Source organism: Apteryx mantelli, chromosome 3, assembly GCF_036417845.1.
Source record: "Apteryx mantelli isolate bAptMan1 chromosome 3, bAptMan1.hap1, whole genome shotgun sequence".
Classification (NCBI taxonomy): domain Eukaryota; kingdom Metazoa; phylum Chordata; class Aves; order Apterygiformes; family Apterygidae; genus Apteryx; species Apteryx mantelli.
Window position 1 is genome coordinate 49,038,434 of NC_089980.1, and position 16,420 is coordinate 49,054,853.

Sequence of the window (16,420 nt, forward strand, 5' to 3'; positions counted from 1 at the left end):
TAGAGGTGAAACCTGCCCTTTGCCCAGATTGAGCTGGACCCTGAGGTCACAGTTGCTTGTACATCAACAGCCCAGGAGGAACAAGGTAAAAGGGCAGTTATGGGTGACTTGCCTTGGGTTGGAGTACAATGAAACTAGCAGATCAAGCCAGCTTCTTCTCAAAATACCAGTCAAATGGGTTGCCCCTTGGCGGGGACTCTGCTGTGAGTCACAATGTCCGTGACCACCAGTGGCTCCTGTGGAGATGGTGGTGAGGCTGGACCACCATCGTGAAACAGCTGATGCTCAAGGCGCCCCAGCGCTGTGGTGAACAAAGGACACTGGGCTTCAGTACAGTCCCTGAGAGTCCTCCAGAAAGTACTGCATCCACATACGTAATGCAAGTCTGACAATAAAACAGGACAAAAACACAAGCATATATAAAGACTTGGTTGTATTACTGTCCTGGCAAGCAGATAATTTGCTCTGGGTCTTTCTTGTTTTATTGCTTTCTGGGCACTAAATGCTTTTAGAAACTAATAATTTGTGCCAAGTACTGTTACTGTTTAAACATAACTGTAGCTTAGGTGAACAAGTAATAGGAATTAATATGTTCACAGTTTGGAGGCAACACATTGCCTCTTCATTAGCCTTTAAGGATTTGACAAGCCACACTTAACAAGATACTGCTGCTGTCACTTCATAATTATAAACAGTGCTTAGAATTATGAATTTTTAAACATCCAAACATCTTTATTGGAATTAAAGAAGAAAGCCTTTATTCAGCATAGGGACAGTTTGCCTAAAATATTTGTACCAGTAAATACTTGCCTAAAATATTTGTACCAGTAAAATTTCTCCGGATGGTCAGCAGGGATTTCTGCCTGAGCAAAGACTGCAAGATATGGTCTTACTAATGCCTATACATTTTGAGGTATATCATTGTTTCATTCTGCAGGGATTTATATTGATGGTAACTCTCCATAAGCCAGCCAAAGTACCCTGAAATGCCCTATTTTCTGTGAATTATTAGTGTATGCCTACTGAAGTCTCCTGTCTTATGTTTCCTAAATTCAAGGCAAAAATGCTGTACTTTTCAGGCATCTGTTTCAAAGGTCAGCATGGAGTTCTGTCTCAATTCATTTTTAAGAAAGAAAAAAAATTATAAGGAAGTGTTGCTTTCTATACACTTTTCCACATAGCTAGCTATTTCTACATCATTTACAGTGTAAGATTTCAGAGTGTAAAGCCAAAGTGGACCATTACATCTGCTAATCTCATTCGTGTGTAACAAGCCCTTAATTTTCACTTAGCCATTGCTTTATTGTGCTTCTTAGTTTATATTTGACTAAAAGATTGCTTTCATTAAGGCATCTGAACTTTATATGAATGTGCTTGGAGATGAAAAGCCTGCCTGTTAATTTGTTCCGAGTTCCTCGTCTTTACTGTTAAAAACATACCTCATGTAAAAATCTGAATACCCCTGGCTTTGGCTTTCAGCTATTGGTTCTTGCTGTCTAGCAAGAGTTTGAAGCCATACTAAAACTTTTGCTGTAGAGGAAAAAGAAACATAAATATGATTTGAATGCTAATTGAGCTTTAGAATTTTTAAGAGCTCTTGCTATAAGCCTTTGATAAGGCTGAGATAAATCTCGTTGCATATAAGTCCTTTACCTCATTGCATTTCTGTTCTAGTATGATCTGAGCAGAGAGAAGGAAATCATAACTTCCCTTCTGCTGAGGGACACACATCACTTTTTTTTCTTACCATTATTAGAGCCTCTTAACATGAATTAGATTTGGTGTTTTAAAGACACATGCATTTAATAACAGGAATTTCATGTGTTCTGATCTCAGTACCCATATGCAGTCCCATGGAGATCAGAAGCAGTGCACAGCTGCAGATATTTGTGCACATGAAACGCCTTACAGGATCAGTACCTAATTGCATACATTTTACATGCTTTCATTCTGATATGGATCTCAAGCTGCCAACAACAGCGTGGGAGCAGCAATAATGAAAAAGAAGGGAAGGAATGTTTTCAATAAAACTCTGCCTCCCTTGCATAGTCAAAGTGACAGTAAGCATTCCAATTTTGAGGGCTTTCAGTTGGCATTGTATACAAAAATATTTCAAACTGGGAAGGAAAAGACAACTATAAAGACAGGGACAAAAGGACTGCGGCACCACTGGGCTTCATTCAGATTTGCAGCCAAGACTGTGAAGAGGGAAGTGATGACAACTGTGGAGCTATATGTGCGTAATAGCAAAGCTTCCCACATGTGTTCTCATCTGTATCACAGTTTGGGGTGCTTGGTAACTGGGGCTTGGGCTCCAGCCATTAGGGAGGCAAAGCCAACCACAAAGTTTAGGTCTGGATCCAAACTGCTTCATGCTTGGGAGTAGTTAGCCCTCTGGTTTGAGATTTTACTTATCTTAACTATGCACAAAAATAAGTAAGAAACTTGAACAAAGATGGTTTTTGAATTGCAGCTATAATACTGCAAAACCCTTAGCAGTTTTGATTAACCGGGGGATTACACAAGTTGTTTTTTTTTTTCTTATTGTAACAGATTTAGTTTTCGTATACCAAACACCATCATTTGTATTGCGCTTCAGCCTCAAATGAGCCTGAAATGAGGTTTTGAGTAAGTGCCACTTGTGTCTCCATGAGATCTTGTGCTTTAGGGAGCACCTGGTTATCTGGAAAAGAGAGTGAGCTCCTGTCCTACTCTAAATCCAGCTCTAAACCTTAGGTGATGGAGAAGAGCCTGGCTAGGAGCCGTTGTGCTGGCAGTGGTCTAGCTGCTGGCCAGTCCCCCCAAGCTGTGTCTCCTGCTGTGGAGTGAGATGGCTGCGTGGAGATGCAGCGCATCGTGGGGCACTGATGCCTTTTCCTACCCAGCAATCCTGTCTGCCCCAAGAGCCAACTGCTACCACGTTCTTGGGGACTCTGCTGCAATAAGCATAAATATGGGCATCTTAGGCTTGTCTTCCTGACCTGATCCTATGAGGTGGAGTTTACAGGAGAAGATCCTGGAGACTGCTTAATTTATTTGAACTTGAGGAGATGACTTTGGTTGCTGGAGTTGGTGTGGCAGCTGCCTATAACCTTCTCCCTCTCACTTCCGTTATGGCAGGAGCTGCTTGGTTCTTGGAGGTGCTGGAGGAGCCCTGTTTTTTGTACAGGAGACCCACTTTTGCCAAAGTTTCACTACCTGAAATCCTTAAAGAAAATATCTCTCTGCACACTGGAGTTCTGTCTGATTTGGGGTCCAAAGCATGTCCAGTGGCTGACTATCAGATGATTATGAACAAAATCAGGCCATACCTCTCATACTCTGACCTGTCCAGAGGGCATTGGGTGAAAGAGGGGCTGAGTGCATAGTTTCAGGGTTTCCGGTAGTTTATCCCAAAACAGCCAATTATGCTCCATATCTGACTTCTGTAAGAAGGCATTTCAAATCCAGACTGAGATCTTATTTTAGTAAACGGTGTTTATTAAATGCTGAAGGAAGCCCCAAGTATGAACAGCATGAGATACATAGGTCTTCAATTCTGGATCCTATTGCTTAGGCTACTGAGACAGAAAGGACGCATCTCAGTAGATACATGTATTGGTAGTTTGATAAGAAAAAGTCCTTTTGTCTTTATTTAAAACTATGAAGAAACCTATTCGAGAAGAATTGTAAGTCCTCAGGCTGACCAGTGGGTATAATCATTCAGCACTGTCTATTCTTTTTTCCGCTAGTTCTAAACATAAACCAAAGAAGTGAAGATAAAATGAAGAATGAGATTAGAGAAATTGGAATTGTGTCAATCCCTTTTCATTTCATTTCATTTGAATCACTGATAAAACCACCAGTGATCTATGTAAACAATCTCGTATGTGTAGATTGGGCTCTGAAATTTGCACTGTACTTAATGTGATAGCTATAGTCATGGCTATTTATAAAATGTAATATAGAATAGATAGATTTTAAAGATATGATTTGCTTTGTTGTTGTTTTTGTAATAAAAGGAGCTAGTGGCCCTTCTTTGTTAAAACTCAGTAAGTAACTCAATGAGAGTCCTAAATGGCAAATGTTGTCTGTCCTATACATGAGACTGTTCCATGTTCCTCATGTCCTGGTAGTTAGGTCATATTAAACAGACAATCAAGTAAACATACTGCCAAAGTATGACAATAGATAGTTGTTTGGGAGAAGTGATCCATAGGTTAAAACAGTTTTGGAGAGCACATTCTTTTTAATGGTAAAATGAAAATTTTTTCTTCTGGTCATTCAGAAATAACACATGGAAGTAGTCATCATGCTCCTCCTAATCACGCTAAATTCTAGATCAATGCAGTTCATTCCAATGCAGACTGTTCACCTTAAGATGCAACTGAAATCAGAATGATCCTATCTTATGAATACTACTATACATGATATAATTTAATTAAGCAGTAATCCCTTTTGAAATCAGTCATTAGCATTAGCTGGCAATTTGCTTTGTTTGCTTCAAAAGGTTAATGCTATAGCTATGGTAAGCAATAACTAATTTCATGGGGATTTGTCACTGTGAAAAATTATAATCAATTTCTGATAGCAATACTTAATTTTTTAAAAGGCTGTAGGTTGGTTGAGTGCACTCAGATTACTTTAAAATGGGTATTTTTCTGGCAGATGAATAATTCTCTGCTAGTCAAAATTCACTTTTGAGCTCTCAGATTTAGCACTTCAATTATGCATTCTTCATTTGTTTTATTAATTGTTTGGTTATATCTGACTATGCTGAACTATAGATGCATGCATAATATATGACATATTATTCATGAAATTTTCCAATGTGACAGGCTCTGGTTACTCATGAGTAATACAGTATCTGTCACATAATAAACAGAGTAGTGCTACTTTATGTAAGCTTGTTCTAAGTTCTTAAACATAATTATCTGAATTGTTGAAAGGAAATAAGTGTTTAAATTACTCTGATGCACGATGTAGTAATTTGAAGAAAGAAATTCTTACGTGTCAGGTAGGACTCTTCTAAATACATTTATAACAGGAACAGATGGAATAAATGGAGATATTCTTTATTTAATACCAAGACTGATGCTGGCTGAGATTATCATGTCGGCCCTTGCTCTTACTAATTAGCAGTTCATTCTTTTTGAGCGAAATTATCTACTTCTGTAATTTATGCAGCATTATTGGTTTAAGTAAAACTGGATCAAATTACATAGGCATTGGATTTAGTTTATGAAGGAATTCTTACTTCTGCATGGAGCTGAAGATCCTGCAGGATTGCAGGCCTTTTATGATAGGAAACGTATGATTGGCCAAGTCCATAAGAAACAAAACTATAAAGCCTGGTTTCTTAGTGTATCCACTTACGTGCAGTAATATCTAAGCTGTCTCTCACAATGCCTTTACGCACAAATATTCTGCCATGGAAATCACAATGAAGCATTCTGGCTTGGTCTGAATCAAGCACAACGAAAACATTTCAGTTTGCTGAATTGCAGGGTCTCATTTCAGGTGAGTTTGCCGTTCATCTGGCCAGTGTGCGCGGTCGCGGTGCCCCGGGGGAGCTGTGTTCAGGTGGGGTGTCCCCTCATCCTTGGCTCCATACCCTGCTGCCAGCCTGGGCTCCAGTTCTCTTGCTGCTCCATGATTTGTCTGCATTTGTCAGGAAAGTGAAAGTCTGACCACTGAGTCCTATGGGCAAAGGCAGAAGGAGAGGTGACAGCTCCCAGCAGGCTCCAGTGCTTGAGGAGGGCATGGTTACAGTGGAGTTGAGTTAGTCTTCTCTAAAAGTTGCATAGGGCCTCAGGGAGATATATTCCAGGGTCAACGTTAAGTGGTTTGAGGCTTTAATGTCAAAATAGTTTTGTCTGAATTGAAAGTGCCAGAAGAAAACACTGACCTTTTCAAATGAGAAACTTCAGAACATTTCATTCTGTAAAAAATTTTGATTAAAATATTAAAAAAACAGATTTTTCTTAGGGTGCCTAATGTTACATTGATCTGGCTTTTGCAAGGTAAAATATTTTACTGTGATTTGCCATTTGATACAGGGCTTCTTGTGCATGAAAAGGGAAAGAGAAATAATATTAACAAATCTTTCCACTCACTGAATTCAGCAAAACGCATATCCTCCTACTTTGAGCTAGAAGAATCACTTAAAAATTATTTTTAAGATTTCCTAATATTTTGTTAATTCTTTCTTCCTGCTGCATTTTTTTTCCTCTAATGCCTGTATTTGCATTAATACCTTAGGTATTAATGAACAGGAAAGAACAGGCAAATTGTATCTGTTCCTTCCCTTGTAAATCTTAAAATTTTATGAAGAAAGAAAAGCATTACCAAAAATGGTTCATTTGCAGAGTAGATTCTCTGGCAGAGAAAGATTTCAACAGCTAATCTTTCAGCAATTTTAGTTTTTGTTCTCCTTCTGGATTGTTGTGTTTAAATGACAACCTGACAACCTTCAAAATGAAATATAGCCCTGCAGTAAACTGTTATGGCTGTAGTTCATGTGCAATCATTAATACTGGAAGTTAGTTTTGGAAAGCTTCAGACTTATTAAGGTATCCTCAAACACTGTTGATGTATGCTGTTATTTTTGTTGTTTTCTCTTCTGGTACTAAAACCACCTCTTAGGTTGTAAAACTGCAGTAAGTTGTGGTGTCTAATTTTGCCTTCCTAGTGAAATATAGAAAGAAATCTGCCTTTCCCGAAAATTCCTTTTATGCAAAGGGATTTTGGGGATACTCTAGAGGGAGTTTAGTGGCTTTTTATAATCTTCTTCATTAGGTGCTCCATTACAGAATTACGCAGAATTACAATACTGTTTTTAGGCATAAATAGGTGAAGCTTGTAGCACAGTGAGCCACAGTCTAGCAGGAAAAATTATGCATGAAAATTCCCTGTGAACATATCTCCATTGCCTCCACTGGCATCGTGCATTTCAGCAGATTGAACAGTCTGCAAGGAGGTAGTACTTCATACAGCACAAATGATGTGTGTTTCCAGTCTAATCTCATTGTATTAGATGTATGATTTAGCCAACATCAATGCTTTGGTTTTTGCCCTACGGGATGGTAGTGTATCAGTTCCAGTGACACATATGTACCAGTGCATCCAGTATCTTGACTTTTCTGACACAAGCATGTATGTGGTTGTGGAGGGTTTTATTTTAAAGAGCATATTGTTACATTTGTCATGAAGTCACACAATTGCACTGCATCTGTTGTTTTACAGAGAAGTACATATGAATGAAAAGTGCTGTTGGTATTGATTAAGTGATCTTCACTATGGCAGTTTTTCTGTATCGAGAGTATCAGATGAGATCAGTCTTTCAGTAACCTCTGAATAATAATCTTGAAACCTACCAAATTCCTAGCAGAAATGCAATTCCTAGAGCTGTTCTCTTATACTGAATGCTAAATATAGTCATCTGAAATGGAAGAATAAAATCAGTATTCCAAGATTATTAGTATTAGGGTTTTTAAAAGATTTACATTCCATTCACTACCAGCATTTTTGATCTTACATTTCTCATCTGTTTACCTACAGACTTGCCAAAGGGCTTCATTGTGTGCCCTCTCCCTCATGCAAATGTGCTGGCTAACAGAAAACCAACAAGAACATTACTGCATTGATTTTCTTTCATGCCTACAAGCCATAAAGTTTCCATGATGAATATAAATCAATATTTGTAGTAGAGCAGAAGGTGATCTGCATAATTGCTGATGAAAGAGATAACACTGAAACTTTCATTCAACAATCTTGGTTACTTGTAAATACATATCTTCAGAGAATTCCCACTGCATCAGGCTTCTTACCACAGAGCCTGAAGTTTTTAGTGTGATATTGGCAGAATTTCCTCAGTTCTGATCACTCAAAAGATTTTTAAAAAATGTAAATTACTAAGTAAGAAGCTGGCGTCTGACCCAGATCCCCGGCATTTGCACTGTTTGTTAGAGGGGATATACAACGAAGGCCATTAAATCACATTTCTTGAAGACTGAGAATTGTGTACATAGTGATAATGCTGGGCTTTTGGCAGGCCAGAAAATTGCAATCCTAGGTATTCTCCAGCTTATCTGGTCTCCTCTGTGATAAGAGAAGACTCCATGCACTGTTATTTCCTTTTAGCTCTTCTCACCTAGCTTTCTTTTCAGTCTCTTTTTTTCCAGCGCTCTCCAAAGATATTAAAAAACAACTTCTGTGAATGTTGAAATTGTAACTAATACAGGCATACCTCAGAGATATTGCAGGTTCGGCTCCAGACCACTGCAATAAAGCGAATATCGCAATAAAGCAAGTCACATGAATTTTTTTGGTTTCCCAGTGCATATAAAAGTTATGTTTACACTATACTGTAGTCTATTAAGTGTGCAATAGCATTATGTCTAAAAAAGCAATGTACATACCTTAATTAAAAAATACTTTATTGCTAAAAAATGCTAACCATCATCTGAGCCTTCAGCAAGTCGTAATCTTTTTGCTGATGGAGGGTCTTGCCTCGATGTTGATGACTGCTGACTGATCAGGGTGGTGGTTGCTGAAGGTTGGGGTGGCTGTGGCAATTTCTGAAAATAAGACAGCAGTGAAGTTTGCCGCATCGATTGACTCTTCCTTTCACGAAGGATTTCTCTGTAGTATGCGATGCTGTTTGATAGCATTTTACCCACAATAGTACTTCTTTCAAAATTGGAGTCAGTCCTCTCCAACCCTGCCGCTGCTTTATCAACTAAGTTTATGTAATATTCTAAATCCTTTGTTGTCATTTCAACAACATTCACAGCATCTTCACCAGGAGTAGATTCCATCTCAAGAAACCACTTTCTTTGCTCATCCATGAGATGCAACTCCTCATCCGTTCAAGTTTTATCATGAGATTGCAGCAATTCAGTCACATCTTCAATCTTCTAATTCTAGTTCTCTTGCTGTCAGTTCTAGTTCTCTTGCTGTCAGCCTGTCCTTTGAAGCTTTGAAGCCAGGCATTGACTTATCCTCTCTAGCTGTGAAAGTCCTAGATGGCATCTCCTTCCAAGAGAAGGCTGTTTTGTCTACCTTGAAAATCTGTTGTTTAGTGTAGCCACCTTCATCAGTTCTCTTAGCTAGATCTTCTGGATAACTTGCTGCAGCTTCTACATCAGCACTTGCTGCTTCACCTTGCACTTTTATGTTATGGAGACGGCTTCTTTCCTTAAACCTCATGGACCAACCTCTGCTAGCTTCAAACTTTTCTTCTGCAGCTTCCTCACCTCTCTCAGCCTTCAGAGAATTGAAGAGAGTTAGGACCTTGCTCTGGATTAGGCTTTGGCTTAAGGGAATGTTGTGGCTGGTTTGATCTTCTATCCAGATCACTAAAACTTTCTCCCTATCAGCAATAAGGCTGTTTCACTTTCCTAGCATTTGTGTGTTCACTGGAGTAGCACTTTGAATTTCCTTCAAGGACTTTTCCTCTGCGTTCACAACTTGGCAAACTGTTTGGCACAAAAGGCCTAGCTTTCGGCCTATCTCGGGTTTTGACATGCCTTCCTCACTGAGCTTAATTGTTTCTAGCTTTTGATTTAAAGTGAGGGATGTGCGACTCTTCCTTTCACTCGAACACTTAGAGGCCATTGTAGGGTTATTAATTGCCCTAATTTCAATACTGTTGTGTCTCAGGGAATAGGGAGGCCCGAGGAGAAGGAGAGAGACGGGGGAACGGCCGGTTGGTGGAGCAGTCAGAACACCCACAACATTTATCGATTAAGTTTGCTGTCTCATATGGGCGCGGTTCGTGGCGCCCCAAAACAATTACAATACTAACATCAAAGATCACTGATCACAGATCACCCTAACAGATATAATAATAATGAAAAAGTGTGAAATATTGTGAGAATTACCAAAATGTGACACAGAGACACAAAGTGAGCGCATGCTGTTGGAAAAATGGCGCTGATAGACTTGCTTGTTGCAGGGTTGCCACAAACCTTCAACTTGTAAAAAGGCAATATCTGCAAAGTGCAATAAAACAAGGTATGCCTGTACATTATTCTGTTGAAGGTGCGTGTTCATACCTTGCATGTATACAAGTGAGCCCAGTATGAGAGTGTTACTCAATTGACAAGGGAGGAATGAATTTGAGGTCAGCTCCTCCATATACCCATTATAGATGTGATTCCATAACTCAAGTTTCAGCTAAGAGTCCATTAAAAGTTTTATTCCCATGACTTTTTTTTCCAAGAAAGAAGAAGCTATTCCTGTAAATATTGTGTATAATCATTTTAAGGCTTAAAGGAATATTTATGCATTTAAAAAACTTAGTTATTGGTTTTCAAAACAGAATAGCTTCAGATAGTGGTTATATCCCATATTTTTTCAGCTATCACATGCATTCTGCAGGGAAAAAACTGGCCTGACATACATGTGGCATAATGTTACTTTGAAATATTTTGCTTTACTCACTCTTAATGACTGGCTTACTATCAACAAATCCACATTTTAAAAGGTCCATATGTTTCCATTTTAAGCATTTAAGTAGCTTAGCAAAAACAGGTCTCTTTATGGGCTAGTAGCTGAGCATACTAGAAGTAAATATTGTTTCTGTATTTCTATAAAGTTGTATGTTACTTGAAGGACAACCATATTACAGCTTAGCTACCCTATGTAGACGTCTTTCCTAATGGAACTAATTATCAAAGAAGAATTTTGGTTCTTTGTTCCTAGTGTTGGAAATGGAAATTTGGTGCAATTAGAATATGTTATTGGTGTAAGGGTGGAGTATAGGTGTAATTAGTGTTATTTGGTGTTAGTAGGATGCAGACTGTGTGTTTTTGGATACAATTAAAATCAAGAAAAGCAGAAGGTGAATCCCTGCATGCTAATACTGCAACTGATTGCATGAGTTGTGAAATAGGTGAATTACACATTACTTTAGGTAGTGATTTCCTTCACTTTTTATCTTAGGGATTTTCCTCTGGCAGGTCTTGTATTTGTGGAGTTTGTGAGAGAGCTGTAGCAACTGGTGCTGCAATGTTAACTGTAGGCTAACAATTTTGCTTGTGGACATAGGATCCAAAAGCTCATGCAGGATAACTGCGCATCTCAGTGTCCTGAGAACAAGCGATTTGCCTGAGATAGACACAAGTCATTGGTGATGTGGTGCAGAAAGAAGTTTGTGTAAGTCCCAACAGTCTGCACCAGTAATTGATCACAGAGACACCTGCAGTTTCACTGTTCCAGTTCTGTACTTGTCTTTGGTAGTGATATTCATCCTCCCTCATGAATGTTTGTCAGGCCAGTACTTTCTGAGACTGCTGTCTTATCTTTTTTTGATAGTAAGGACCGGTGGCTGTGCAGTTTCCAGCCAGGAGAGAATTCTAATGGATTGTGCAGGACTTCTGTCTTGCCTTACTCTGTACCGTGACACGTTATAACAACCTGCCAGAGTCACCATTTCCTATAAAACACATTTCAAGAGGCAAAGCTATCCACATGCCATATATAAGGCCTCTGCAGGAGTCACTCTTTGATGATGATGAGTTTTGGACCATCATTGTAGAATACCTGTTTATGATACTTTTTCTTTTATTAACGGACAAAATAAAATAATTTAATATTTTCTTCCTGCTGCCCAACTGAGGCAGCATTGTGCACTTTTCTTCATTTTTGGATGCACTCCATTATTCTCTTACAAGAAGAAAATCCATTTCAGGGATGGTATTTGAGTAATCATTGGCAGCACACCAAAAGTATTGACATTGTTTCATCAAGACTCTCTAGACCTGCACGTACATGCAAAGTCTAATCTTGTTTAGCAAGAAATTGATTTTTTATAAGTTTGTTAAGTACGGATCTTAGTGGTCATAGAGATGATCTGGAGCCTAGACATGCCATCGACAGAAGTACTGTAAAGACTGATGATTTATATCCTACCAGATGATGGTACAATTTGTAGATGTAACATATGGAATCAGATACTATTTCCTCACTAGACAGTGATATGTGTCCACCAACATTAAATCAAATAGGTAAAGTGATTTTCTGATGTAAAACGGAGTGTTTGCATCACAGTTTTTCTTCAGGCCTTTGGGTAAGGAATCATTCATAATTTTCAGTTTTGAGAGGATCATAATATTTTTTTTTTTCTGCAATTTGACCTGATTAGCAGATTTCAGTACAGAAAAGTTTTTCTTTTTGAAGAGGTCGAGTCATCTGAGAGTATTTCTGTCTTACAAGTGAAATGAGCAGGGACGTGTCAGCAATGTGCAGAAGTGTTTAGCCATTTTATAGCTTTCTACATATTCTGTTACATACTTGTATAAGAGATCTGTACAGCTCTGTGAGATACTATTTGACTTCATAGAAACAAGGTGAGCTAAATCCCCAGCTGGTATTAATCAGCCTTGTTTTATTGAAGTCAGTAGAGCTATGCACTTGCTTTACACTCATGTTATTACTATGTGTATTAGTGGTAATTATCAGTAGCATAATTCTAGTGGCTCCAAGGGATAAATTAATAAATTTTAAAATAAAATTAATTAAAAGAATAAAATAAATTTAAAAATGAAAATAAAAAAGTAAGGACATAGTTGTGCTTAGCTGCCCCTGGAAGCCCAAATCTGATATTTGTATTTTATGTATCACTCATTCTGTAAATTAAGTCAAACTTTGGTGTATGTTAGTTTTGTGCTTAATCTATGTACTGAGTAAATTGTGCCTCTGTTTTTTGGTTGAATGGTGCTATAAATAATGCTTCTGTTTGTGATCAAGAATCTTTTGTAGTCTGATATTTTGACTTGCTGTAATTTTGCCTGGTATTATTTCTGCAATACATAAATTCACTACTGGGATGCTCCTGCACATACACAAAAAGGTCATGTAGAAACTTGTACTTTTTCTTTTTTTCAAGGTATAATTGTTCTATGTCTGTAGAACAGATTTTTTCCATCAGGGTAGAGCATTGCATATACTGGAAGTTGAACAGATATTTTAACATACTCTGGTCATCCTGTCATGTTAATATTGTCTTTTTTCCAAGAGTAGCAGACAGTTCAGCATGGTATCGGTGAAGACCACAGGAATGATAAGAGGAATAATTGGTTTTCTGTTTGGTAGCAAGGCTGTTGAAATTCCAACATGCAACAATACTAGGCATTGTAATCCTCCTTTCCCTGATGAAGCATGGGATGAATCTCCTCCTAATGAAGGAGATGGGGTCATGTTTATCCTATTTTCCATTCCATAATGTAGTGTACTTAGCTTAATAAGATGGCCTGCATGTCTGGACCTTGAAAAAAACTTCCCTTTCCACGCTACCACCTAGCATCAAGTAGACAGGTTTTACTTTAAAAGTGCCCTTCCTTTTGAAACATTTTTTCAATTTGAGTTAGAGAGGACTTCATACACTTAGAGTAAGGGATATTGTTAACCAGTGGTTTCTTGTCTCAAAAGAAATTTATGCTCACATCATCAGTGCATTGCAGTGTCTTAGTTTTCTTAAAGCATTTCTGAAACAGAGCTGGTCTCCTACCATCCACTGATATAAAAAGCACAGTTCAAGGACTCTTGATATGATCTTGCTTAGAAAATGTGTATGGGGTGTCTTCTTTCTTGCCAATAGCTACTCAGCAATAAAACTCTCTTCTCTTCTTTACTGGGGAACTCTTGTGCCCCAGGCCACTTCTCAAAGCCTGATGTCATCAGAGATACAAGCCTTGAGGAAGAAGTCCAAGCTCACCATTTGCAGAAGACTGGTATTGATCATGTCATGGGTAAAATTTCTAAAACAAACAAAACAAATTAAAACAAAACAAAACAGGAAGTGTTGGAGAAGAATCAGATCACATTTCTAGAAACTCTTATGCACTTTGATCTACTGTCAAAATGCTTTAGGTACTTTGAGAACTGTAAGTCTCTTTTTTTAGCTCATTGACCTGCCTCAGGACTCAGAGAAATGAAGAAGGCTACCAAAGCCACTACTAGTGATATGAACTTCTCAGACTTGTTGGAAGTCCCTTCTGAGAACCCTATCACTTTTAAACAGTGACAAGCTTATCATAAAATCTCCCCCATTAGTGTACAGTGTATTGCCCACAAAACTAGCTTTTGCAAAGGCTTAGAGAAGGCATTAAAAAAAAGAAGGAAAAAGGAACAGCTGTCACATTTACTTGGTTTTCAGTGTATTCCTAAGATTAGTCTAGATTCAGTCATCTTCATTCTTCTCAACAGCAGTAGGGTGTTCTGAGGGTTTCTTCATGGAACATTGTGTTCAGGCAAAACACAGTCACTCTTGCCTCCTTTCCAAAGGCCCATTCCTCAGAGCACTCCTAAGAAACACCTCTTGGCAGCGTATTCAGTGAATTGTCTCAGCAGAGGATCTTATCCAGCAGAGAAAGATAGCATTAACTATATAAAAGCCCATTATATCTAGCAAACATTGTTTCCTGTAGTCATTGTCATTGCCCTGCCTTTTGGATTGATACACAGGTAGATTAACTAGAGAGCTGATGTGAGGCGGAGTTCACTAAAAAAAAGGAAGAGGTTGATGAAGATACAATAATAAGGAGCAGGACACAAAAGGAGAAAAATGTGTGCATGCCTGCACCATGAATTAATAGCAATAAATCTGTGCAATGAACTCCATGTGTTCAAAAATGATGAAAAAATATTTTAAATATTTTTCAGTTTCCCTACAGAGTTATGCTTTTCTGATATCAAACTTGATGTACAGTTCTATGGACTGATGAAGCATTTGCAGTGTTAAAACAACCCCTTTCACTTTAGATTTAAAGCAGGATGATGCAAATCTAAACACTGTATTAAGCAATATTGGTTTTTTTTTTCTTTTGGATGGGGAGGGGAAAAGTAATGAGGCAATCTGAATTTAGGTTCAAAGACAGTCCCTTCACCCTCCTTCTGGAAGTGTAGTCCTTTATGAGAGAGTAGTGCCAGCTGACAATATTGAGTGCACTAGTCAATGGCAAATCTTCTATTGAATTAAATAGAGCCACGATTTCCTCCCAAGATATCAAAGCAGTTCTTTACATATGAGCTCATTTGGTTTCCCTTTTAACTTAAATTGAAAGCTTAAGAACTGCACGGTATCCTATAAAGTTTTTAGACTATGTTGAGGAACAGATTAACGATTACAGTTTGGCATGGACTTTAACAAGAAAAAACTAAGCAAACTGTTTAGCCCTTTTCCTGGAATATTTTGGATCGTTTGCTTGATCTTTTCTGAAATTCGTTTCTTCTGCTAGAATTCAATTACTTCTACTGCAGGTTGATATGTTTTGACCTATGCCTATTCTACGTCATTTCTCAGTAAATTTATAGATAATGTTGTTTATCTCTGTAAAAACATCACATAAAATGTATGTGGGACTGAATTCAGCATGATGGCTGTTGGTTGCAGCATTCCTAATAGAGGGCTGCATTGGTGCCAAATCAGGGCAGTGTAATTCGCTCACAACTGGTCTCGCAAAATGCAGGCAGATTATGTCATCTGGAACCAAGTGTCCAAGCAAAAGCATGTTTAAGTAGCAGATGGGTTTGCACAGGTGTTTAGATCCAGCTGACAGCTATAATATATGCTAGGCAGGTATTTCTTTTCAGGAAAGAGAAACATAACAGAGTTTTACCAGTCTGTATTTATTTTCTGTCTGGGAGTCCTCTGCCTTGAGAGAATCCTACATGCCCCTTCCTGTCATCTGAGGTTGTATAGTAAGCATCCTTGATCCATCCCATGTACGTATAACATAGGTTGTCTTTATGATGTATCCGCACATAGCTGGGAAATGTGAATGTAGCACATGGCTCAAGCAATGTAACCATCAGAGCATATACCTGAATATAGGCTGTACAAGCTTACCAGCTAGCTGGCCAGCATCCCAGTTCAGCTGCTTTGGATGGAATTAAAAGGGAATTGCCTATTAATTGTTGAAATTAGTCTGGCTTGCTTAGCTGTGCTTGTGCGGGTTGCAAGCCAATTGTTCAGCAGAGGAAATGTGAGAGCACCCTTGGCGGGGTATGGTAGGCAACCGTTACAACGGGGCTGCCTCCTTCCTTGCTTGGAGCACTCTTAGGAAACATTTAACCCGAAATCTTGGCACAGAAACACCATTGTAGTCACAGATTCAGACGAAATGTTGCAAGTTACTAAAGAGTGTCCTAATTTTTGGCACAACAGTGCGTTCTGTTACTGAAATCAAGAACCTGGTCAAGTTTTCTATTTCAGGCACAAGCTGTACAACTCAGTGTTAGACAGTAATAGTGTTATAGTTGCTAAACTGGCTATGTACTTAGAGGATGACAATGGTTAATGAAGAGACTACAATAAAATAATAAGTAAATTCAACAAATTCAGGATGATGAGGATTGTGTTATTGCTGTAAATGCGGAAACAGCTATTGTCAAAGATAAGAAAGATTCTCTGATGGTATGTTCTATCTAATCAAAA

At 38.4% G+C, this 16,420-nt stretch overlaps 1 protein-coding gene across 3 annotated transcripts in view; it reads left to right on the forward strand.

The window, feature by feature from the left end:
- SMYD3 (SET and MYND domain containing 3) overlaps positions 1-16,420 on the forward strand; it is a 439,696-nt gene that overhangs the window by 301,940 nt on the left and 121,336 nt on the right. The gene's annotated exons all lie outside the window — the stretch shown is intronic.